This window comes from Pan troglodytes, chromosome 18 (genome assembly GCF_028858775.2).
Source record: "Pan troglodytes isolate AG18354 chromosome 18, NHGRI_mPanTro3-v2.0_pri, whole genome shotgun sequence".
Classification (NCBI taxonomy): Eukaryota; Metazoa; Chordata; class Mammalia; order Primates; family Hominidae; genus Pan; species Pan troglodytes.
In genome coordinates this window covers 44,049,794-44,075,425 of record NC_072416.2, presented here as the reverse complement: position 1 = coordinate 44,075,425, position 25,632 = coordinate 44,049,794, and the positions used below count along the sequence as shown (strand labels likewise).

Here is a 25,632-nt window from a genome sequence, read left to right as displayed (position 1 = left end):
TAACAACCTCAACTATGTGCTGGGCCCTGTTTTTGCATATTCTTTACCACCTGAGGGAATTACAACATATGCTAGAATTTCATAGTCCTCTGTGACCTCTGTACAGGTAGGAAACTCAAAACCTTACCCATTGCCCTAAGGCTAGGTACGAGTTAATATATGTCTTATTGGCTTGGTCTAAGTATGAGAATCAACACCATGCTTGTAAGCTGGATCCAGATATTAGTCATCATCCAGCCTGAGGGCAGATCCACATATGACAGTCACAGTTTCAACTCTGAACTTCATCCATGTGTGAGATTTAGAATCTCACTAGTGGACTCTGTCCATGTATGAAGGTGACAATCCTAATTGTTGGCTACATGTGTCTTTGAGAGTTACAGGCTCACCTGTTTGCTGGGCTGTGTTATGTGACTCTCTCTATACACCCCAAGGGCTTTATAAAATACATGTGAGTGTCATAATCTTCTGTTACCTTTTTACAATTAGTAGACCATGGACCTTAGTTGTTGCCCTAAGCCTAGCTGTTAGAGTCAAAATTTCTCCTATTGGCTTGGTCCATGTAAGAAAGTCATCCTCATGACAGTTGCGTGGTCCAAGGTAAAGGTCACAACTTCACCTGTGAGCAGAACCAAGAAGGAAAGTCACATCACCTGAATGCTGGGCCATGGAAATGTCAATATCCCTATATGGGCAGGACCCACACATAGAGGAGAAAGTCACATCACTTTTGTGCTAGGCTCAGTGATATGTCACAATGCCCACTGTATGCAGAACCCAGTCAAAAGAGTCACATCACCTAGGTGTTGGGCTGAGCAATGTGTCACAATCCCACCCATTCTCAGGGCCCAGTTATGAAAGGACAGTCATCCACCTAGGTAATATTCCCCTATTTCTGTTACTGGAGGCAGGACACAGGCAGGAAAGCAGATTCTCATCGTCTAGGTGAAGGGCTCAGAGATACACTACAATATCCCTTGTGGCCAAGGCTCAGGGAGGACAGTCACATCATTTAGCTGTTTGGGTTAGGTACATGTCACAATCCCAACTGTTGACAGGGCTTAGGCAGGGAGGTAAAGACAATCAGATTCTGAGAAAAAATTACATGTCAAAGTCACATGTGCAGGAAGGTCCTGGGATGAGATTCACAGCACCTCACATTTTCTGGCTCAAGGTATAAGAGACAACACCTGTGATTTGTGTTAAGGTACACAAATCACAATATCAGTGATGGACAGTATTCATACATGTAGGCTCCAACCTCAACTGCAATCACTGTCTAATTAGGGCAGTCACTGCCTCACAGGTATGCTGATGTTTAGTATAAAAGTCACCATTCCACCTGTGAACTGGTTCTATATATGACAGTCACAATGTCAACTTTCAACTGATCTGGATGTGATATTCAGAATTTCCACAATGGACTGTGTCTATACGGGAAGATGACATACCTCAGTGTATGTTCTGGGTGCATAGAGCAACCACAATGTCACCTGCATGCTGGGTGTTTATAAGATACCTTCTGTGCCACTTAAGAGCTTCGTATGGTCTGCATGAGAATGAAACCTGCTCTGAGACCTTAATGATGATATAAACCCACGATCCTACATGTTGCCCTAAGTTCAGGTATGAGAGTCATCAATGTGCCTGTGATCTGGGTCCAGAAATGAGAAACCATCTCATTTGTGGATGGATCCAGATATGACAGTCACAATTCCAACTGTGAATTGTTTCTGTGAGTGAGAACCAGGACCTCATGAGTGGGTTCTGTTCACCTTCAATCCTAACTTGGGCTGTGTGCATACAAAAGTCCCAATAAGGATTTTGAGCTGGGCTCTGTTTTAATACTCTCTGTACCACCTTAGGGCATTATACAATATGCATGAGTGTTGTAATTCTTTGAGACGTCTGTAAAAGTAGGAAGCCAAGGATCTTATCTCTTGCGGTAGGCCTAGATACAAGAGTCAACATGTCTTCTATTTCCTGGGACGAGGCATGAGAGACATTGACATGCCTATGAGCTGGGTCCAGAAATGAGTCACCTTCCAACATCTGTTATATGTGCCAGATACACATATGACAGTCCCAATTCTAACTCTGGACTGTTTGCACATGTGAGATTTACAACCTCACCAGTGGGCTTTGTCCATGTGTGAGACTGACAATCCCAATTTTTGGATAGTGTGCCTATGAGAGGCAAAATTTTACTTCTGTAATAGACTCTGATAAGTCCCAAGTATTTTACAAAACAGTCATAAGTGTTATAATCATCTGTAATTTTTATAAAATTAGGAGACTGAGAACCTTACTGATTATTCTAACCTTAGCTATGAGAGTGAAAATCTCTCCTACTGGCTGGGCCGTCATATGACAGTCATCATTATTCCTGTGACCTGAACCTAGTTATATGTCACAATTCTACCTGTGGGCAGAACCAGGCAGAAGAGTCACATCACCTGAATACTGAGCCAGATATATATTAGTATCCCTCCTGTGAGTTGAGTGCTGGTAAAAATTTCATGTCACTATGGTGCTGGGAGCAGTGATGTGTCACAATGTCTTCTGTGGGCAGAACCCATGCTGAAGAATTACATTGTGTGAGGGCTGAACTCAGCAAAATGTTACAATCCCCTTTGGGAATGGGGCCCAGGGAGGAGAGGACAATTACATCACCTGGAAATGAGACCAGAGATGTATCACCTGGAAATGAGACCAGAGATATATCACAATGCCATCTGTGAGAAGGGACTAGGCAGAAGGGCCACATTATCAAGGTTATTGACTTAGGTCTATGTCACAATCAAACTGTGGGCTTTCTTCAGGCAGTATATTCAAATCAGTCAAGTTCTGGCTGGGCAAAAATATATGTCACAGTCACACCTGTGGGAAGGTCTGAGAATGGAATTTACATTCCTGCACATGTTCTGGGTCCAGGTATTGAAAAGTATGCACCTAATAAACTTTTACACACCTCGTGTGTCCAAGTATGCAAGTCATAATTTCAACAGTAATTTGGATCCATGCATGAAAGCCTCAACCTCAGACAACTAACATATTTGCTCAATTTTGGTCACAGACTCATCATCTCACCTGAAGGCTGAATACACATATAAGGGTAATAATAACCACTTTTGACTGCCTTTGCTGGTGAAATTCACAACTTCAACAGTGGGCTGTGTCTATGTGGGAGTGTGAAAATCTTTACTGTTGGCAGTGTATGCAATGAGAGTAAAGCCCTCAACACTGTGCTGGGCAACACAGGGAGACCCTGTCTCTACAAAATGTAAAATAAAAAAATTTAGCTGGGCATGCCTGTGTTCTAGCTACTCAAGAGGCTGAGGTGGGAGGATTTCTTGAGCCTGGGAGATCAGGCTGTGGTTAGCCATGATTGAGCCACTGTGCTTCAGCCTGAGCAACAGAGCAAAACCCTGTCTCAAAAAAAAAAAGATTATAATATTACAAACTATCATTTTTGATTAAAAGGGAATAAAATTAGAAATCAAGAGCAGAAAAAATACTGAAATATCTACAAATATGTGGAAATTAAACAACACACTCTTGAGCATGCTTTTCTTCAAGGGTTGGAAAACAATATTGTGAAGATGTCCGCACTACCCAAAGTGATCTACAGATTCAATGTGATCTCCATCAAGTATTAACTGTCATTTCATTTTGCAGAAACACAAAAACATTTCTAAAACTCATATGGACTCTAAAGGGTTTATAAAAAGCCAAACAGTATGTATACAAAATTTGTTTTTTTTTTTTTTTTGAGATGAAGTCTCACTCTGTTACCCAGGCTGGAGTGCAGTGGTATGATCTTGGCTCACTGCAACCTCTGCCTCCTGGGTTCAAGAGATTCTCCTGCCTCAGCCTCCCAAGTAGCTGAGAACACAAGTGCCAATCACCATGCCCATCTAATTTTTGTATGTTAGTAGAGACAGGATTTCACCATGTTGGCTAGGCTGATCTCGAACTCCTGACCTCTTGATCTGCCAGTCTCGGTCTCCCAAAGTGCTGGGATTACAGGTGTGAGCCCCTGCGCCTGGCCGCGAACATATTTAATATTATTTAATTATGCGCTCAAAATAGTTAAGATGGTAATTTTTATGTGTTTTTGACTACCTTAAAAATGAAAAACCTTCTAAAGAGATACATATTTATAAACATTTCCAAAAATTACCTTCAATTCATAAAAATGACAGAAAAACAATAAGGAGGCCAGGTGCAGTGGCTCATCCATGTAATCCAAACACATCAGGAGACTGAGGAGGGAGAATAGCTTGAGGCCAAAAGTTGGAGACCAGCCTGGGCAATATAATAACCCCTCAACTACAAATCACAAGCAGAAGGAAACTGGTAAATCAAAAAATGTATGAAACTTAAAGCATCCTACTCTTGACCTCATGTTCAAGGCTCAGAAATTTTAATATTGTTAAGATGTCAATACTACTCACAGTGAAGCATGAATTCAAAGTATTTCCTATTAAGATCCAAATGTTATATTTTTTGCACACATAGTATTTTAAGTCCTAAAACTCATATGAAATTTCAAGGCCTGCCTGGCAGGAATGCTGACTTTTTTTGCAAAAATATTAATTTCTATAATTCATATGGAATATCAAGGGATTATGAGTAGCCAAAATAGCTTCAGAGAAGAACAAAGTTAGAGTTATCAAACTTCCTGACTCCAAAACATATTATAGAACTATAGAAATAAAAATACAGAGACAAATAGATGATGGTACAGAATAGAGAACCGAGATATAAACCTTCATGAATATCATCAAGTAATCTTCAATCAAGTTGCCATGACTGAACAACAGGGAAAGAAGAGACTTTTTAACAAATAGCATTACAAAACTGAATATCAAAATTAAAGAAAATAAAATCGGACTTTTCACTTGCACCATTTACAAAAATGTCTTAAGTTAATTAAACACTTAAATGTTAGATAGCTATAAAACTCTTAAAATAAAATATAGGGTGACAAATCATGACATGTGTCTTGGTAATTTCTTTTGAATATGATATTAAAAGCAGAAGAAACAAGAATAAATACAGAAAAATGGGACTACATCAAGTGCAAAAACTTTTGGACATCAAAGAAAACATTTAGAGGAGTAAAAATGTCACCGAAGAAATGAGAAAAAAATTGCAAATAATATATTTGATAGAGGTTAATATCTAGAATGTATAAACAATTTCTAAAACTCAACAACAAAAAGCAAATGATCCTATTTAAAAATGGGCATAACACTCAAAAGATGTTTTTACAAAGCAGATATGCAAATAGCCAAGAGGAATTTGAAAAGATGCTCAAAATACAAATCTTTAGTGAAATACAAGGCAAAACTCAAATGAGATATTACCTCACACTCATTAAGATGGCCACTATCAAACAAGAAAAAAATAGCAAATGTTTTCAGGGATGTAGAGAAATTGGAACACTGTGCACTGGTAGTGGGAAAAATAATAAGGCAACCATTATAAAAAATAGTAAAGAGTTTCCTCAGAATATTAAAAATGAAATTATCATACAATCTGGCAATCCCATTTCTGGGATATCTATCTAAATGTGCAAAGCAGGACCTGAAAGAAATATTTGCACAACCATGTTTATAATAGAATTATTCCCAAAATCCAAAAGGTAGAAGCTAGTTAAATGTCCCTTGACAGATAAATAAGTAAAGAAAATATGATATATACATATGATAAAATATAATTTAAAAGGAAATCCTATCACACGCTACAGTAACAATAAACCATTAGGACATTATGTTAAGTGAAATATGTCAGGGAACAAAGTGACAGTGAGTGTATGATTCCACTTATGAGAAATCTTAAGTAGTCCAACTCATAGAAAGAGAAAATAGCATGTATTTGTCAAGGGCTCAGGAGAAGGTTAAAATGGGCAGTTGTTTTTTAATGGGTATTGAGTTTTAGTTTTGCAATGGAAAACTCTAGAAGCCTGTTGCATTACAATGTAGATATATGTAATACTACTAAATTATGCAATTAAACACATATAAAATGGTAAATTTTGTTATGTGTTTTTATTACAATTAAAATATTGTAAAGTGATACATAAAAGAGATACAGAGTTATAAAGTTTTCAGAAAAAATACCTTCAAATTACAAAAGTTCTTTCCTTACAAAACATAATATAGACTTGCCAATAAATACGAGGGTAAATTAAGACTATTTACATGACTACTCTCCTGAAAAAGACCAAATGAAATTATTTCACAAAGGCAATGTTGACTTATCCAATAATCAATCAATACATTACACAAAGTAATAGGATAAAGGAAAGTAACAGCAAGATCCCTTCAACAGACACAGAGAGCATTTGACCAATCCAATATTTATTCACAATTAATCTCCCTGGAGAGGAGGAGTATAAGCAAACTTCCTAGATCTTCTAAAGGGCATCAATGTCTGTCAAAGGCCTGGGGTGGACAGAACACAACTGACAAAATGCTCAGAGCCTTAGGGATATGCCCAGCGCCACTTGTTTAACTTAAAAACAAGGCTGAAGTGAGAGCTGGTTGGTGACTAGGCTGGAGAAATGTATGGAAGAGTGAAGACTATCTGAGGGCCTTTGGATATTTCTGAAGGTTTTTTTGGAGTTGATGAGCTGATGTCCCATCAGTATTGAGGATATTAATAAAAACACCAAGAATATTAATAATACCAATAACAATTCATGCCAATGGCCCAGCATATGCCAGGACTTACATTCATTTCATGAGCATGACTCTGTTGAATCATCAAGACAAATCTATGAGGTGGGTGCCCTTATTCCCACTGCACCAGAGACTGACCTCATCCAGGCCAAATGCAGCAATTCTCCATCTCACACACACATGGTGTGATGCAAAGCCCCACCAACCTCATCACCACACTTGGGTTCCTACATCATCACACCTCTTCCAATTTGGGAATTTCCATGCTCCAGGTCTGGATGTCAGTGCTAAAATGATCCAGCAAGAGGTGTGTCAGTACTTCTAAGGATGCCCAGGCTCCACCAAATTTCCTGACTGATGCTCTTAGGAAAATACTATATCACTTGAATGTTCTCTGAAAGCCTGTTCTCCTGTTCCTTCCTATCTCAGTAAAGGGCCCCACCATATCTCTGGAAATTCTCCTGACTTGACTAACATGTAGCAATAGTCTTGAAGACTCTTTTCTGTTGCATGCAACAAACCAACATTTCCTATAGCCTTGGGGTCAAATGTATCCCCAGAATAGAATGTATCCACCTACTTCATTCTGATTTCACCCAGTCTAAGCCACTGTCATTTTCATCTGCTGCTTGTTTCCATATTTGCCCTCTTTAGAATTAATTCTTCATAAAGTGACTGGAAAAAGCTTTTAAACATATGAATCTGATTGTGCCTCTTGCTTAAAACCCTCCAATAACTTCTCACCTCATGGGGAACGAAATCACAGTCAAGTTTACATATCTCACAGGAACTCTGAAACTTCACCTCCTCCCCTTGCTTTCCTTACACCCTTCCCTCTGCCACTGGTCTCTGGTTTTTCAAACTCACCCTCTTCGCTCCCATTTCAGGATAATTGCTCAATAGAATCCTCTGCCTGGAATTTTCTTCCTCAGACTCTTTGCATGTCATTCCCTCTACTGCTAGGTTACTGGGATCTCAATGTAGATGTTATGTCCAGACAGAGGCTGCTGTGAGCTGAATCGTCTGCTTCCCAAAATTCCTATGTTGACACCTTAACCCCCAGCACCTAAGAATGTGACTATATTTGGAGATAGCATCATCACAGAGGTAATTACCTTAAAATGAGGTCTTTGGGAGCAGAGGTTAAGGAGTAGGGAGATGGTCGAATTATACAAAATTTCAGTTAGACAGGAGGAATAAGTGCAAGAGATCTATTGCACTTGGTGACTACAGTTAATGTAATCTGTTCTTGAACATTGCTAGGACAGTAGATTTTGAGTGTTCTCACAACAAAAAAGATGGGTTTGTGAGGTAACTCATATGCCAGTTATCTTGGGTTAACCATTCCATAATGTGTGCATATTTCACAACAGTACCATAAGTGTAGGCAATTTTTATCAGTTACAAAAAAAAATTTAAAATGAGGACCTTAGGGAGAACCCTAATCCAATGTAACTGTTGTCTCCACAAAGGAGGAGATAAAGATACAAACGTGCACACACAGAGAAATGGCCACATGAGGACATAAGGAGAAGGCGGCCACTTACAACCCCAGGAGAGAGGCCTCAGAGAAAAACCACCTTGCCCACATCTTGATCTTGGACTTCATTCTCCTTCATCAAATGGAGGCTTCTGATCCTGAATACTTTCCAAAAACTAGAAAGTACAGTGGTGAGGAGGCAGCACAGAACTCAGGGTGAAAAGTTTAGAGAGAATAACACCTCCCCATTGCCCTGTCCTATCCCCAAAACACACCTGTGCCAGCCTTTATTGGTCTTTTGCATTCCCCTGTCCTGGGGATAGTGTAACTTGTTGATTTGTGTTTACATAGATGATAACATAAAACAAAGGTAAACAATAAAATAAAAACAAACAGCACAACTCAAATAATAGTGTTTGGGCGGGGTGACAGTGAGGGAAGAAGGCCACATAACAATGGAGATGGAGCTTTTTGGACTAAATCAATGTCCTGTTTTGTTTCTACATCAGAATCTATAGTAGCAATTGTCAGGTTAGGTGTTTTTGTCCTTATCTGCCCCATAAGTGCCAGAGGGGATTACTCTAAACTGGGTGAGAAACAAGTCAAGGAGTGTGAGACAAACTTCCCTGCCATTTGCCACAGTGGCAGGGCAGAATTCATCATGAGTGCCTCTACCCTCTGATGTCCAAAAAGTTTAACTCTGTAGGTGATGTTTATTGGCTGCCAATTTAGAAGCATCTGCCTTCATGCTCCCGTCTAGAATGGTAACATATCTCTGCCAGTAGCTGATAAAATCCCCAACATCCCATAGTCCTGTTTTCCAGTTAAGACTCACTGGAACTCTGTGGGCAGATTTACATAGTTCAATTCTTCCAGCAGCCAAGGAATACTTGATATTGTTTTCATTTGAAGCCTCTGAGAGAGGGAGTCAGCCTCCACCTTAGAACTTTTGACACGTAGTCTTTCTAACACTACTATTTACACTGATTTGAAAGTCATTGATGAGCTTGCTTTGAAGCTCCTGTCAAACTTAATCCTGACACATCAAGGGCTTGGGACTTCCCAGCTTGACATTCCAATTTTGAAGTGAGTAAATTTGAGTTCTCCAAGACATCAGAATCCCACTTAGAATGTAACATATTCTAAAAGAAAATTGGACTGTCACAGGAATAGCTTAGCTGTAACAGAAAAATTAGGTTCTTTGGTGACAATTTTATGCCCTCTGATACAGTTTGGCTGTTTTCCACCCAAATTGCATGTTGAGTTTTAGCTCCCATAATTCCCAAGTGTTGTGGGAGGGACCTGGTAGGAAATAATTGAATCATGGGGGTGGTTTTCCCCATACTTTTCTGGTGGTAGTGTATAAGTCTCACAAGATCTGATGGTTTTATAAGGAAAAACCATTTTTGCTTTGCTTTACTATCATTCTCTTTTCTCACGTTTGCCACCATGTGAGACATGCCTTTTACCTTCTGCCATAATTGTGAGATCTCCCCAGCACGTAGAACCGTGGGTTCATTAAACCTCTTTCTTTTGTAAATTGCCCAGTCTCAGGGATGTCTTTATCAGCAGTATGAAAATGAACCAATTCATCCCACTTCACTGTTTGAAGAAAAACTGCTGGCTCTATGGGGTCTTCAATTTACTGAATGATTCCTAGATGCCTGGCCCTAATTCACTCGAGGGTCAAGAAAGGTGCCACCTTATGGTGCTCACTGGGCGGTTGTGGATGTCTAACCTCAGTGCTAGTCACACAGAACCTGAAGCCAGGCTGGCTGCTCCTGTAAATGGTAAGAGCTCAGGGTTTTGGATCACTGGCCATGTTTTAACTGTTTAATCTTCCACATTGAAACTAAAGGCTATTTGGTAAAGGATATCTTTTTGTTGGGTTCACACCAGAATTTTATCTGCTGATCTCTCAGGTCCTTCATTTAGGAGTCCATAATAAGGATCTGTTCTCTGAAAATAGTTACCACAATTAAGCCCAAAACCAAGGCTGAATCCACGTGTAATGCAGAGGTCATCACTGCATGCCAGATTTGTGCTTCTTGGTGAAAGGTGACCTGTTTGTCCGATGGTTTAGAAGGCCCCAGACCATTCCTGGCATGATAACTGCATCGGCCTTTGACCCACTTCTTGAGGTATCAATCATGTCTCACTTTAGCATAATAATCAGGTGACTCCAGCCACACCATGTGTCAGTTGAAGCTCATTCGTGTAACCTTTAGGGTTTTGAGACCACTTGCATTTTAATCACATTGTAGCTTTTATCACTATATTTATCAACATAGCAAACTCTTTGATTTTACTTATTTTTTTCCTCTGGGTCCACACATATATAATTTGTAAATTGAAAGTGACTTTCCCCTAAACACCCCCAAATCCCTTCTTTACTGACTCTAAGATTAAGAGAACTTCCCTGAAGTCTATAGGCATCCATTTTCAAACTCTGAGATTTCTCACTGACCATTCCTGGGCAAGATGGGTCTTTCTTTTCCTTAGCTGCAACCCCAGGCAAATCTGGTTTCTACATTCTCTGAATTACAGTCCAGCCCAAAAAGGGTTGTGTTCTATATAAAAGTGAACTTTTATATAGAAGTTCTTGTGTCCATATCATCTCGCTATACTAGAAAAAAATGACTAGAAGACAGTACGGGTGACTAGACTAGAAAAAATGACTACATAAAGTTGTAGGTACAAGCATAGGAGACAAAAATTCTGTGGATGTAGAGGGAGGACAAAAACTGAAAACCTAAAAATGAACAAATTATACCCCAGAAACTACAGAAATAGAGAGGCATTAATAACTTTTTGTCTTTCTGAACTATCCCTAGTGAGGCCCAAAGAAGAGTTGGGGAATCCTGTTGGGCCAGGTAGTGGAGTAGTATTAGTTAGACCAAATGGGTACAACAGGACCTGTGGTATTAGCTTCTCTCTGTGATATAGGCATGGAATCCCAGGGAATATCCTGCATTCTCAGTGTCCAGCTGTCTGATGCCACAGTTGTTTATGATGATTGAGGACAACTACGTTTTTCTGAGGAGACTTACCACCTCATGGCTGAGGTAAGCTGGATTCTATAGAACATTGATTCTATTTTCTCCTTCCTATGTGAGCTGGGGTTACTTCTTTAGTTTTTCCTCTAAAGATGAAATTATATTTGTCAATAATTGTGTAAAATAGAGACATAAGTCGGGGAAGTAGACACTTAGATACAACCCTCAGCAGAAATTTTAGCCTGTTTCTCTTCCCATTTTTATTCATTTGACACAGAGTGATGCCCTGACATGTGGTCTCTCAGGAGTAATTAGAACATTGTACTTCTAGAAAAGCTGATGGGACAGGGCAGGGCTTCGAGTGAGGATCCAAGCTTCTGTCCAAATCTCCCAGTCTCTCTGTATGTGGTAGGTGGAGTCAGGAAATATCCTAGAGTTCTGTTAGATATTATTAAGAGAAAACAAAATTTCTGTAAATTAGAGTACTAGGGAACATGTTCATCAGTCACCTTCAGAGTCAGATGCTCAGGGTTGAGCCTGTGTGGGAGAGCAGAGAGCAATGTATGCCTAGCAAAGCCTCTGATCATGTGTGAATGGTGAGGCTCTGGTTCAGGGAGAAGTCCTGTATCTGACAGAACATGATGGTTCTGTGCATGTGAGACTCAGTGCCCTTCCTCAGCAGAGCAACAATGAGTAAATAAGTGTTTTAGGATCAAGCATATGAAGGCCAATTTTATTTTGAATTTATCAAAGACAGAAACAGGAAAAATTTTTATACACTTTCAAATTGAGTAAGAGCATCAGAAACTTCAGTAAAAAAGGCACAGGAGGAATCTCTGGTTTCTTATTCATCCCCAGAAACCACAAAAATCCTGATACAACCTTTAATAATTTACCTTGTAAAAACTTGATTTTTTCATTGTATAGATTTATCTTTCATTTGACCTTTATTTTACTGCAGGTTATAATTAGCACGTTATTTTTTACCTTTATGATAGAAACATCAGATTCCTAAACCCAAAGCATTAATGATGTCTACCCAACTGTAGTTTGTATTGCCAGTTGACTTTTTTGCTATCCTCTGAGTTTGTGTCTCCTTGTAAAAACTCATTTGTAAAAACTTAATCATTAATATGATAGTTTTAAAACATGGAGCCTTGTGGGAAGTGACTCACTCAGGAGGGCTTCATCCTCATAAATGTAATTAATACCCTGTAATAGAGGTTGAAGGGAGCACTTTTGTCCTTGCCACCATGTGAGGCACAGCAAGAAGGCACCATTTATGAGAAACAGGATCCTCACCAGACCCTGAATTTGCTGGTGCTTTGATCTTGAACTTTGCAGCCTCCAGAACTGTGACCAATATATTTCTGTTATTTATACATTAGCCAGTCTAATGTATTTTATTTAACAGCCTGGACAGAGACACTTTCTCATACACTGTGGTTTATTTTAAATTTGTACTTCCACTGAGCTATCCATATATTCATAAATCAGCATGTCTCATAGGGTGGCATAGCCACTCTACTTTTTCAGAGTTTTCTCAGCTGTTCTCACTTATGTTTTCATCTATAGGAGTCTTGCAATAAAGTGGCTGCTTCCAATACCAGATGGTATCTCTACTGGGACAAAATTAAATTTCTGAATTACTTTGAAGAAAAATGATGATTGAGTGATATTGAGCATTTCTACCTTAGAACATGATTTGGTTTTCCATTTGTTGATGCTGATTTTCTTATATTTCAAGGACTTTTTATGGTCTTTCTCATATGCTTAACAAATGTTTGTTAGATTTATGTATAGCTAGTTTATTTTATTTTGTCCTCTTAAAAAGTAAACTGTAGCACAATACAAATTTTAAAAGTTTTCTTGGCTGGGAATGGTGGCTCATATCTGTGATTCCAGCACTTTGAGAGGCCAGGTTGAGGGGATTACTTGAGCCCAGAAGTTTGAGGCCAGCCTGGGAAACATAGTGAGACCCTGTCTCTACAAAATACAAGAAGAAATTAGCCAAGTGTGGTGGTGCATGCCTGTAGTTGCAGCTACTCATGGGGCTAAGGTGGGAGGATGGCTTGAGCTCAGGATGTAAGGCTGCAGAGAGCTTTGATTCTGTGTACACACTCCAGCATGGGCAATAGAGCAAGAACCCGTTTTAAAAATATTTTCTTGAGAAAGAAGCAACTTATGAATTGTGGAACACCAGAGCAAGAGAGGCTTTCCACTTCAATGGCAAAGTGTCAGAGGTATGATTGTATTGAACAAATGCAGGAACAAAATATTAAAATTATGTGATTTGTTGCAGTTATAAAATTGTATTTTTTGGTTTACCTTATAGACATATATTACTATAAGATTCTTGGTACTTTTGATAATTTAAGCTTAAGTTCTTTTTTTTTTTAATGCAGGCATTCACAAAAAATAGCTCACGTTATGTTTTGCTTACTTGCAAGTCAACAAGATGAGGTCCCTGAGGATGTCTAACTGATTCTGTCCACTCGGGAATGTTTCGGACTTGGTATTCCTTTTAATTTACTTTATAAATCATTTTGTAATTTTTATCTCCTACCCATTCTGTAACAGGTCAGTTACTTTTATAAATATGTAAATATCCTTTATGTATGATTTCTAAATCACTAGTGAACACTGTTACACAGGCATACCTTGTCTTATGGCATTTTATTGTTCTTTATAGATATTGGATTTCTTACAAGTTGAAGGCTTTTTGCAACCCTATACTGAGTGACTCTGTTAACACTATTTTTCCAACATCATGTGACCTTTGTGTGTGTTTACATCTGTGTCAGCTTTTTTTTGCAATAAAGTATATTTTTATTAAGGTTTGTACATTGTTATTACAAACATAGGCTATTTCAGTCTTATTCTACAGTATAGTGTAAACATCACTTTCATATGCACTGGGAAAGAAGAAAAATTGCATGACTCATATTATTGTGATATTTGTTTTATTATACTTGTTTAGAGCAAAAGCCATGTATCTCCAAGGTATATCTGTATATTTTCATTGAATTGGCTCCATTTACTGGAATGATAAGTCACTATTCTTTGATTAAAACAAGAGTTGTGGAGTGTGAGGGGTCAGGGTGAAAATAAATCAGAAGTGAAGGTAATAAAACGTCCTCCAACTCACACATGGAGTGAATAAAAATTCAGTGTGGATGAAATACAAAATTATCTAAAATTGAATATTCTCAAAAACATTAATCTTTATATCATTTTGTATACGAAAATTATGAGGCAGAGAACAAAACAAAAAAATACATTTTATGATGAAAGATTTCATAATCTCACTGTAAAATGCAAGAAGAAAAATATAAAATGTAACCACAGGTAAAATAAATGACAATATTTATATTACATTTAATATCCTATAATACAGTATGATCAACTGAAATGCATAAAATAGAATAAAGTTTAAATTTCAAAAATTTAAAATGAGGGAAATAAGAGTCAGGAGAAGAATAAATAATTATGATCAATTACATTTAACATATCTTGACTTCAATTTTATGTAAAAATATTCATAGTAAACACCTTGTGTGGTGATTTCACCATAATTTTATTAAACTGTAAAAATATATTGACATTTTTCCCATGAAGAGTATTATTAAGTGTTTGTGGATATTAGTGTTCTTGGGTTCAGTGTGGGAGAGTGAGAGGTTACAAACTTTTCTGAATTAAAAAAGAAGCACATAATTTTATATTTATTTTGTTATAATTGAAAATATGAAAAGGTATATGAATAATTACATCCTCATATTTGTCTGATTATATAGAAATGCATGACTGTCATGAGACATCCAATAGACATCAAATGTCTAACAAGAGATATATAATTTGTTTATAATCTTAGCCGTCTACAAATTGCAGAGTTCACTGTTTTGAGTATATTGTTCAAGCTCCTTTCCTAGGACTGCTTCGGGGTCTTTCATTTATTAATACTGTGCATCTAAAATTGTCACTGCTGGTACTTTGGAAGAATCTGAGAAGTAGCAGTTTCTTGCTCTCATTCCAAGAGTGTATTCTCTGCTGAATAGGGTGAATAGGATCGTTGTCCATGTTTTAACTGTTTAATCTTCCACATTGAAACATTGGGTTCAATGTGCACCCAGCTCAAGCCTCATCTAATCCACTGACAGGCTCAGTTATTTCCTGCCCATGCAAGGGGTGGTCTTCTCTATCCAGAGGTGAATTCTCAGGGCCAGGCAGTGTGGCTGAAACAAGCCACTTCTTAGCAGGGAAGACACAATCTGCCTGGGTGGTCATGGCATAGAAGGTCTGCTCCTGGGCACAAAGAGGCCCCAGAGCCAGGCAAGCTGAGTGAGTTTCTCCCAGGTCAGTGGAAAATGGACCTGCTGAACCAACACCTGGGGATAGATTTTGATAAGTGGACTTTGACACACATTGCAAGGTCACAAAGCTTTCCGAAGTGATGACTATTGAACTCCTTGGGCCCAATAACTGTGCCACTTGCTACACCTAGTGTAAACCATGAAAGGCCCTCCGTGGTGGGCATCACAGGTCTCCTGGATTTCACTGCTGTGCACAGCAGTGGAGGACTTTAGTTTCTTTTTCAACATCAAGCTGTGCTCCTCTCCTGAACAGTTCCCTGCAGAGGAAGCACGTGAGTGAGAGACTCGCCAAAACAGTACCTGCAGACTAATTTCCACAACCTCCCGTGTACCTTCAGGTGAACCTCATTTGTGTCTTCCCCTCCGTCCTGACCATCTTAGCACTTTAATGAAGTGAAGCTTAACCCCTTCTGAGTTCCCAAATATCCCTGAGTTCCAGGGTCTCAAAAATTTTTTCAGTCATTAAGAAACGCCCTTGCTGCTCAAGCCCTCTCTAAAAGTCTACGCCTTGTTTGCCCTTTGGGGCAAAAAAAAAAAAAAAAAAAAAAGCAGAAAAAAAAGCAAGATTATATCTGCACTATCTTGGCAGCTGTCCTTGGAACTGACTTTCCTTTTCTTGAAATTTTCCTCATGTGAGCTCAATTCTGATTCTGTTGCTAAAATAAGAGTTTGAGTAAGTGCCTCCTACCAAACACCCTCAAAGCCTTAGTTCATCGTGGACACACAGGAGCTGAAGTTGTCACTGGTCTCCTCTGTTCTTCAGAGTCCAGAATCTGTAAGGTCCTGGAAGTCAAAGAGCTCCCAGTTTCCTTGCCAGGGGAGACTGTGTTGCTTCCCTGACTCTTTTCACCTTGAAAGAGTCAAATTTTCCCTCACCTAGCAATGCTGTTTCTGGCTTTGAGCTTAATTATCTCAGAATTCTTCTCTTCATTTAGATTGGGCTCTGATCCTCGTGCAACATGGAGTTTAGGTGACTTGCTTCTCCCAGGCACAGAGTCCCATAGTCTATCTCTGACAAACATTTCTGGATCAGTCTTTCAAGTGAAGCTCTTCTGCCAATGTCATGAGTGAACACATTTCTCAAAGCCTCCTCAGGGACCTAAGCCATTTCCCGTTCCTAATTTTGAAATAAAACCCCACTAAAGACACATAGCTCAGTATTCCTGATTCCAACCCTCCTTGGAGACTTCATAGGAACAGCGCAAGGCCTTACCCTGCCTTTCCATGTGTTTCTCACTGGAGTGGCAGGACGGGGGTCTTGCCTTTTTCTTTGAGTGGTTTCTTCTCATCTTAGCCCTTTTCTGTAAAGGAGATCTGTTTGAAAGAAGGCTGGTCAGTGGGACAGTGGATGGAGGAGTAGTGGGGGATCAGAGTCTTCATTTCTTTTTCTCTCATTCAAACTCAAATGAAAGCTGCTCTCTCTCACAGGTCCTGATTCACAGTGTGAGTTATTCTCCTAGACCTGCCTTTTATATGTCCCTCAGCTGGGCATGGCTTACTCTTATTGGCTGAACAGTTTTCTTTTTCCTTCCTCATTAGGGCCTCAATAAGATAAGTTTAATGCTGTAATTTTATTAGGGACCTAAACACAGTTAATGGGAGACACTTCCTGGGTCTTGCCATAGTGTCAAAAACAAAAACTAAAAAAGTCAGGGGCACAGAAATCAGATGATAGGGGAATCATTTTTTCTAATTTCTGTCCCAATTCCTACCTGGAAGTATTTTGATACTGCTTATTTTTCAAGATGCAGAATTAAACATATCTATATTGAACTGTTTTATACATTTTGCAAAGGAAGAGCATTATACGTAGTGTTAAAATCATGTACATAGATATAATTTTTCAAATGCTTGGAAATGTCAAATTAAAATTATGGTTGATTGTATTAGATAAATACATATTTGATAAAATAAAAAGTGGAGAAAAAGTAAATACCAAATAAAATGGCTATTTCTACGTTAACAAGGGGGAAGATAATTAGATCAAATTCAATTGAATTGAATTGATTAGATTAGAGCTGACAGTAACTTAATCAGCCTGTGATTCCTGAGGCAGCAAAAAGTCTAGGTGGAGAGAGAAACTTTCCCCCTTTGTCACCCTTCCTCAAAGCTCTACTTTGTTTTTTAGAATTTATTCAGCCTCTCTAGTAAAACTGGACTTGGTCCCAAACAGGTAACACAACTGACCAGAAGAAAAACAGCCTAGATCCTGAGCATTCAGCCCGTGTCTTCACACAGCAAACACCACCTGAGTCCCATCAAAGCCTGTGTTGTTTCCCAACATCCACCATTGAGACATATTCCAGAGCAGCCTCTCAAAATCACCTAAACAAGATGGAACAAGGTATGATGGAGCTTCCAGGCTCAGGACAGCTGCCTCATTCCTTCCTACTGAGAAATCTGTACCTGCTGGTTAGAGCTATCAAACTGTAGAAGACTTAGTTCATGTCCCAGTAAGTGTCCCCTAAAATGACCTTCTTGTTTTTCCCTCTTCTGAGAAAAGCATGCAGGAATAAGAACTTCTATGTTAGAGAGTACTTGCTCTTCCGCTCTCAGATGGCTTGGTTGACTGATGAACTGATGCCCTGAGGAGGGGAAAGATCCAGGGAAGAGCCTGTGCTGGGTGACTCTGTGTTTTCCCAGCTGTGCTGTTTGTGTGCAAATAGTGGAACCCCCAAGAAATCAGGTGATAGACAGACAGACACTGCCTAATAAAATTGTCTGAATTTAAATAGGATTTAAATGGAACTTATAATATCATTATATATTGATACTATAATATTATATATAATTTATTTGATATATAAACAAATTTTGAATATATGTTATAATATCTTAAGCAGTCATTTACACAAGAGCAGATAATATTCTTAGATTCTATTAAGTTTATAAGTTAATGTTGTTATAAAATTTAACACAATTTTCTTATAAATTACCTAACAAAATTTTAATGTTATTATAATATCGTAATACATATGAATTGTGATACCTTAATATATTGTGATGTCATAATACATATGAATTGATATCAAAATATATTGTGCTGTCATAATACATACAAATTATGATATCATAAAATATTGTGATGTCATGATACATACAAATTATGCTGTCATGTACATTGTGATGTCATGATACATACAAATTATGGTATTATAATATATTGTAATGTCATAACACATATGTGATATCATATTTATTTTTATGATATAATAACGTAAAATTTTGTCAGTTAATTTTATAAGAAAATTGAGTTAAATTGTGTAACAACATTAACATATAAAGAAGCTTAGAGTCACGGTGAAAGATGAAAGAGGAGCAGGCATCTCACATGGTAGGAATGGGAACAGGAAAGATGGGGGAGGGATAGGTCTCACTTTTAAACCAACCAATCTCGTGAGTACTCACCATGACAAACACAGCACAACGCCATGAGGAATCCATCCCCATGCTTCAACCGCCTCCCATCAGGCCCACTTGTAACATTAGGGATTAAAATTTAATATGAGATTGGAGGGGACATCTCAACTATATCATATGACCATTAGAAAAACAGATGAAACACTCATGGTTTCTACTGTCCAGATACTTTCATTCCAGAGCAAATGGCTAAATGATTGAATTCAACATTCTGTGGTCAGAAGAGAGAAGGGAGGGGTACGGGAGACTTTGGTTACATTTGTTCCACTTCCCTTATGTTGTTGTTGTGAGATCTGATGTCACCACCTGAAGTGCAATTCACGGACAGAAGAATTATTGTTATTATTGTGATTATTCCTATTTCTTTTACCTCAGTAAAAATAATTTTTTAGCTTCCCATTTAATTGTCCTAAAACACCCTAAGTGTTTTTTTTTTAATTCCTTGTTATTGTGTGTTATAAAAATTGACAGGGAAATGGCTAAAATAGATTAAATTATACAAACTCTAGAAGTCAAGTTTTTACAAGGCAGGCTTAAGAAAGACAGAACTAGAAATACTGCACCAGCATAGACATCAGCCACATGGGACCCACTTTCTGTCCCAGCCCTGCCCAGATCCACCCTCTTCTAAGGCCTCATCTGAATTGGGCTTCACCCTAGAATCTCCTCTCACAGAACTAATTAAAGGAGATCAGAAAATTGAGTGGTGGTTCCTGCTGCCTCTCCTGAGCTACAGCCCACAATTTCCTGAAAATAAAAAGCAGATGGCCAGGCGCGGTAGCTCATGCCTGTAATCCCAGCCCTTTGGGAGGCCGAGGAGGGTGGATCACAAGGTCAGGAGATCAAGACCATCCTGGCTAACACAGTGAAACCCCGTCTCTACTAAAAATACAAAAAATTAGCCGGGCACGGTGGCGGGCACCTGTAGTCCCAGCTACTCGGGAAGCTGAGGCAGGAGAATGGTATGAACCCGGGAGGCGGAGTTTGCAGTGAGCCGAGATTGCGCCACTGCACTCCAGCCTGGGTGATAGAGCGAGACTCCATCTCAAAAAAAAAAAAAAGCAGATAAATGGGAGCAAATAATTATACATTTCTGGGTCACAATTTTTTTTCACTGAAGCCAGTGCTTCTAGAGAAATCCCACCTAGCAACCTGCAGTTTATTTCTGCAGATCCAGTAGTTGCTCTACAAGGCACAAGAAAGTCAACATAAATACCAAAAAAATCCCTCTGAGCAGTTCACCCTTTCTTTCTGTATCCCTCTGAGCTACACAGCTTTTATTCTACACATTTTCTTTATAGGTAAATTATTTTAAAACTAAAAGAAAACATAGAAATGCTGGGCCATTCAATCCGGGGAATTACAGAATGTTTAGCACCCAACTTCTAGGAAGCTATAAGGATGAACTCACCATGTGATGTTTCCAGCACAGCTGTGTAACATACTTCTGAATACATAGTACATGCTCAATAAACATTGTATTAACTCATGTATACATGTTTTTCAAATGCAGGCCTACTCTAACGTTCTCTAGCATCTGTAAACTTTAAAGAGCCAGCAGAGAATAACATGCTTGTTAATAGTGATTGGTGATTTCCACTTTGGGCCAAAAGTATTTATGTTGTGGTAACAGTGTTGGGTGTCAGGAACTCTGTGTCCTGTGACTACTTTCTCTAGCTGAGTGCTACTACAATGGATGTACTGGGAGAAGCATCAGCATTAAGAGAAAACTTTTTAAAGAAGCCAATTCCTGGACCCCTTCCAAACCTGCAGAATTACATTACTAAGAGAGTAATGTAATCAGAGAGGAATCAGAAATGATTTATACGTACATTGAAACTTAAGAGGCAAGGCTTAGCTAAGTGTCTCTCAGCCTAGGCGTCCAACCATAATCACATGAGTACTTTAAAAAAATACCATCACCTGTGCTCTCCCCACAGATTCTGTCAGTTAATCTTGGTTGGAACATCCATATGGTTTTTGTTAAAATAAAATAAATAAGAGTTTCCAAACTCTATATTTTTAAAGCTTGAGTTTTCTTCTATGATTAACCTCACTCTACAGTCCCTTTTACCCACGGTGTGGTCCCTAGGTCTTCTCTTTAAGGTTTCATTTCTGGGAAGTTTTCAGCAAACCTATCTCATGCTTTGTCACATTTTGTTTGCTTTTGTTTTGGAAAATGTGAACATCTTCAATTGAGTATGGATTGCATGTCCCCACGCCTACATGTGTTCACTGAGGCTGAAGTTGAAGCTGAATTGGAGTTTTCATTCCCCGCCATCCTTTCCCAGACCCTCTCTTTTTTTCTAATCCATCTTCTCCAACATCTTCTGACCTTTGTTGCTGTCAGTAGTTTCAGAAGAAACAGATGCAGGAGCATCATCTTTTTGAAAGTTCTTTAACTTCCAATCTGCTCCATATGTTTTCCAGCTCTATCTTTATATTTTAGATTCTTCCATGTCTATTCATCTTCATAGTCTGTATTCTGAAACCATATTTTACTCGTATTTTCTTTAATTATTTTCTTATTCCCAACTCTTTTTTTCTCCTTCCTCAGTGTTGGACCAGTAAACAATTCATCTTTCTTATCAAGGCAAAGGTGAGCTCTAACATGCCGTGGCTCGCAGCCATCACAAGTATCGCTGCCAGGGTGAATGTGAAAGGGTAACACAGTCTCTCCAATTTTCACTTCATGTCTATTCTCAAGGACATAAGGGTCACATTTAGTTTGCAGCTGAACCATCTGTTTTCCGTGAACAATTGTTCCATTTTGACTGCCTTTATCTACAAGGACATAACTTCGTTAAGTCATGGTCAAAATAAATTTCTGCATGAAATTTACTGACACCAACTTCAGGATTCAAACAGTATGCTCCAAATCATTTTCTCAGGTGATAGACAGACAGACACTGAATTGTTGACCTATCCAATAATCAATCAATGCATTACACAAAATAATAGGATAAAGGAAAGTAACAGAAAGATCCTTTCAACAGACACAGTGAGCATTTGACCAATTCAATATTCCTTCACAATTAGTCTCCCTGGAAAGGAGGAGTATAAGGAAACTTCCTAGATCTGCTGAAGGGCATCGATGAAAAACTTACAGCTAACCCCATAATAATAAAATACTGGTTGTTGTGTCATGACATTTGAGAACAAGAGGAAAAGGTTAACATCCAAAGAAATTACATAAGAAAAATAAACAAAGTCCTCCATGTGGGAAAATAAGAGGTTAGAAATGTCTATCATTGTAGATAACATAACTTGAATATAAAAATTTACAAGAAATTCATTAAAACCCACTAAAACCAATAAATGAGTTCAGCATGGTCACAATATATAAAATCAATATACAAAGTTCAATTGTATTTTATATACTACCAATGACCAACCTGAAAATAAAATTAAGAAAACAATTCCATTTGTATATGTATGAAAAAGAAAGAGTAGATTTAGGAGTAGATTAGGAGTAGATTTAGGAGTAGATTTAGGAGTAGATTAGGAGTAGATTTAATCAAGTGCAATTTCACACTGGAAAAAAAACTTTTTTAAAATAAGTTTTTAAAAAACTGAAAAAAAATAGGCTTCATTGTTCATTTAGTTAATATTCTGTTATCAAGTGTGTCCATTTCAACTCCACGCAATAAGATAAACATATTTTAGCATTATTTTTATTGTAATAAATACAGGTTGGTAGAAAACTGATAAATATAAAAGGAACTAATTCTACGTGTCCCAAGTATGTAGGGTCCAGCCCTACAGGGCCTGTGGGCTTTTCTCTTCCTGTGCGGAGACAAGAGATCGTAGAAATAAAGACACAAGACAAAGAGAAGAAAAGACAGCTGGGCCCGTGGGACCACTACCACCAACGCGCGGAGACTGGTAGTGGCCCTGAATGCCCGGTCGCGCCGTTATTTATCGTATACAAGGCAAGAGGGAAGGGTAAGGAGTGTGAGTTGTCTCCAATGATAGGTAAGGTCACGTGAGTTACGTGTCCACCGGACAGGGGGCCCTTCCTTATTTGGTAGCCGAGGCGGAGAGAGGGGACAGCTTAGGACATATTCATTATTTCTTTTATGTATTTCTCGGAGAGATCAAAGACTTTAATACTTTCACTAATTCTGCTACTGCTATCTAGAAGGTGGAGCCAGGTGTACAGGGCGGAACATGAAAGTGGACCAGGAGCGTGACCGCTGAAGCACAGCATCACAGGAAGAGGTTTAGGCCTCTGGATGACTGCGGGCAGGCCTGACTCATGTCAGGCCTTCCACAAGAAGTGGTGGAGCAGAGTCTTCCCCAACTCTCCCAGGGAAAGGGAGACTCCCTTTCCCGATCTGCTAAGTAACCGGTGCCTTCCCAGGCACTGGCGTTACCGCTAGACCAAGGAGCCCTCTAGTGGCCATGTCTGGGCATAACTGAGGGCTCACACTCTTCTGGTCACTTATCACCCTTCAGCTCCTATCTCTGTATGGCCTGGTCTTTCCTAGGTTATAATTGTAGAATGGACATTATTATAATATTGGAATAAAGAGTAATGCTACAAACTAATAATAATAATATTCATATATAATCATATCTATATTCTATTTCTAGTATGACTATTCTTATTCTATATATTTTCTTTATTATACTGGAACAACTTGTGCTTTCTATCTCTTGGCTCAGCACCTGGGTGGCTTGCTGCCCACAAGAATAGCCCATCCTAATTTTTTGTTTTACATCTACTATAAATCAAATAGATTTTGTTCCATATTTTATAGTGGAATTTAAGATGAAACCCACATTGTTAAATATGTGAGATTGATTATAAGCTCATCAAGGAGGTTTTTACCCAGTGAGGGAATTCAGAGAACATAAAGTTGCAAAGGCAGAAGCAAATGTTTTGAATGAATTTTGAGAGACAATACTAACAGAAGTGCTTCCCACTTTTATGACTCATATGACTCATATGATCTTTCTGTAGGAAAAACTGCCTCTAATTGTAGACACTGGTTCATAACAGATGCTAAATGAACCAGCACCAAGTTTATATCCAGGAGAGCTGATCAAGAGGATTTTGTCTCCTGGCTGATGACATGATACTGTCTTTCATAGGCTACTCCAAATATTCTATGATGATGGTAGAGTTTAGTGAAGTGGAGTCCCAGGCCTGCCATCCCCATGCTCCTGGCAAGCAATAGCATCTCCCCTCAGCACAGTGACATAGGGCATGCCATTGTCACCCACCTTGCTGCTGTTTACCTCCACATACTAAGTTGCCGTGCGCTTTGCAGTGGAACTCCACCTTGCTGGGTCTGGTTGGCCAGAAGCCTGTGGGTAGAAAGGTATGGTCAGGAGAGCACATTGAGAGAATGAATGGGGCCTCAGAGGCTGCCCACCTTCCTGCCCCCTGCCCATGTGTCACAGCCCTCACCCAGATACCCAGCATGCATGTCTACTGAGGGCTGCTGAACTTGTTCTCCATCACAGAGGTGAGCGACAGCAGTCTGAGGGTGCCACACTTCATGACCAGGCTCTATTGCTGGTGCCACAGCTCCAGGTGGAAGTGCGGATAAATGGAAGCCAGGTCCCACCTTCCACATTCAGGCCACACTCTCACCAACTTCCAGGGCCACCTCGATGTCCTGATGTGATGCTCTCCTTAGAACTGTTGTGGTTCTTCAGCCAGGAGATGGAGAGAGTGGGGTTGCCAGTAGACAGGCAGTGAAAGTTAGTTAGCTTGGCCAGCATGGTAGGCAATTTCCTGTCCATCCACTGGGGCCAAGTCCAGTTAGGGGCCTCTGCTGGTGGAAGTTCATGTGAAGGCCATAGCTGAGGTGAGGAGCAGAGGCCCTTCTGACCAGACCCCCAATTCAAGGCCCCCACTGCCCACCCCAAGCTTCAGTTTTCCCTCCTGTATAGAGAGCTTGTTGGCCTTTCAAGGGCCTCTTCCTGGGCTGCATGAGGCTCCCAGGAACTTCAACATGATGTCCCCACCCAGTCATGCTCAGAGCTGGGCCATGTGTCCCCTCCCATTTCCTCTGCTTCCCCCAAGTGGCCGCTTCCCCCAAGTGGTCAGGGTGCTTCGTCCTGGCCTGAAAGCCTCAGGGAATAATGGAGTCTCCTGGGGAGTCCTCACCTGCCCAGGGTGGCACATTCAGAAGGCTCACCAGGAAAGAGGCCGAGCAAGTAGCCCAGCTAAGTGAATGAGCCAGGACAGGCATTGGGAGCGGTTTACCAGGAGGGGAAATCCAGCCCCTTGCAGGACTGGGAGCCTCAGAAGCAGCTGAGAAGCCTTGGCCCGCAAGCCTCTGTGCCCCTAAGCCACCCCCGCAGAGCTTCACGGCCTGGCATGCACAGGTGAAGATGGCCTCCTGGAGGCATCAGCTCTTTTTTGTCCTAGTGTCCAGGGCTGTCACCGTTCCCTCCCTTACACCTCAATGAGTTTTCTTCTTTTTGGGGGCTGGGGTTGGGCTGCCTTCCTGCATGGACTCATGGGTAGGCTGGATTGCCTTACCCCCCAGGAGAGAGGCACCAGGGGCCTAGGAAGGAGAAAGGAGGGAGCTCCTTTCCCACGGTGACCTCCTCACCATTCACGTGCAGCAATAGGCCTACTTCTTGGAGGAGGATGCTTAGGCACAGGCAGGAGCAGTGTAGAGAGATACTGGGAAGAGGCAACCCTCACAGCTCTGAGC

General features: G+C 39.7%; 1 long non-coding RNA gene and 1 pseudogene across 3 annotated transcripts in view; one reads left to right on the top strand and one right to left on the bottom strand.

Moving 5' to 3' along the window:
* Positions 1–23,503, top strand: part of LOC107968831 (uncharacterized) — a 28,934-nt gene extending 5,431 nt beyond the window's left edge. The window contains exons 2-7 of one of the 3 annotated variants that reach the window (XR_010152595.1): positions 7,653–7,796; positions 9,718–9,959; positions 11,116–11,234; positions 13,571–13,745; positions 17,709–17,879; positions 23,097–23,503. This is a non-coding gene — a long non-coding RNA (uncharacterized LOC107968831). Of the gene's footprint in view, positions 1–7,652; positions 7,797–9,717; positions 9,960–11,115; positions 11,235–13,570; positions 13,825–13,857; positions 14,003–17,708; positions 18,240–23,096 lie in introns of those variants that run through there. The other 2 variants (XR_008539785.1, XR_008539786.1) reach the window with 2 other exon arrangements.
* Positions 21,009–22,286, bottom strand: LOC104002612 (angiogenic factor with G patch and FHA domains 1-like; annotated as a pseudogene).
* Positions 23,504–25,632: the final 2,129 nt, after the last annotated feature.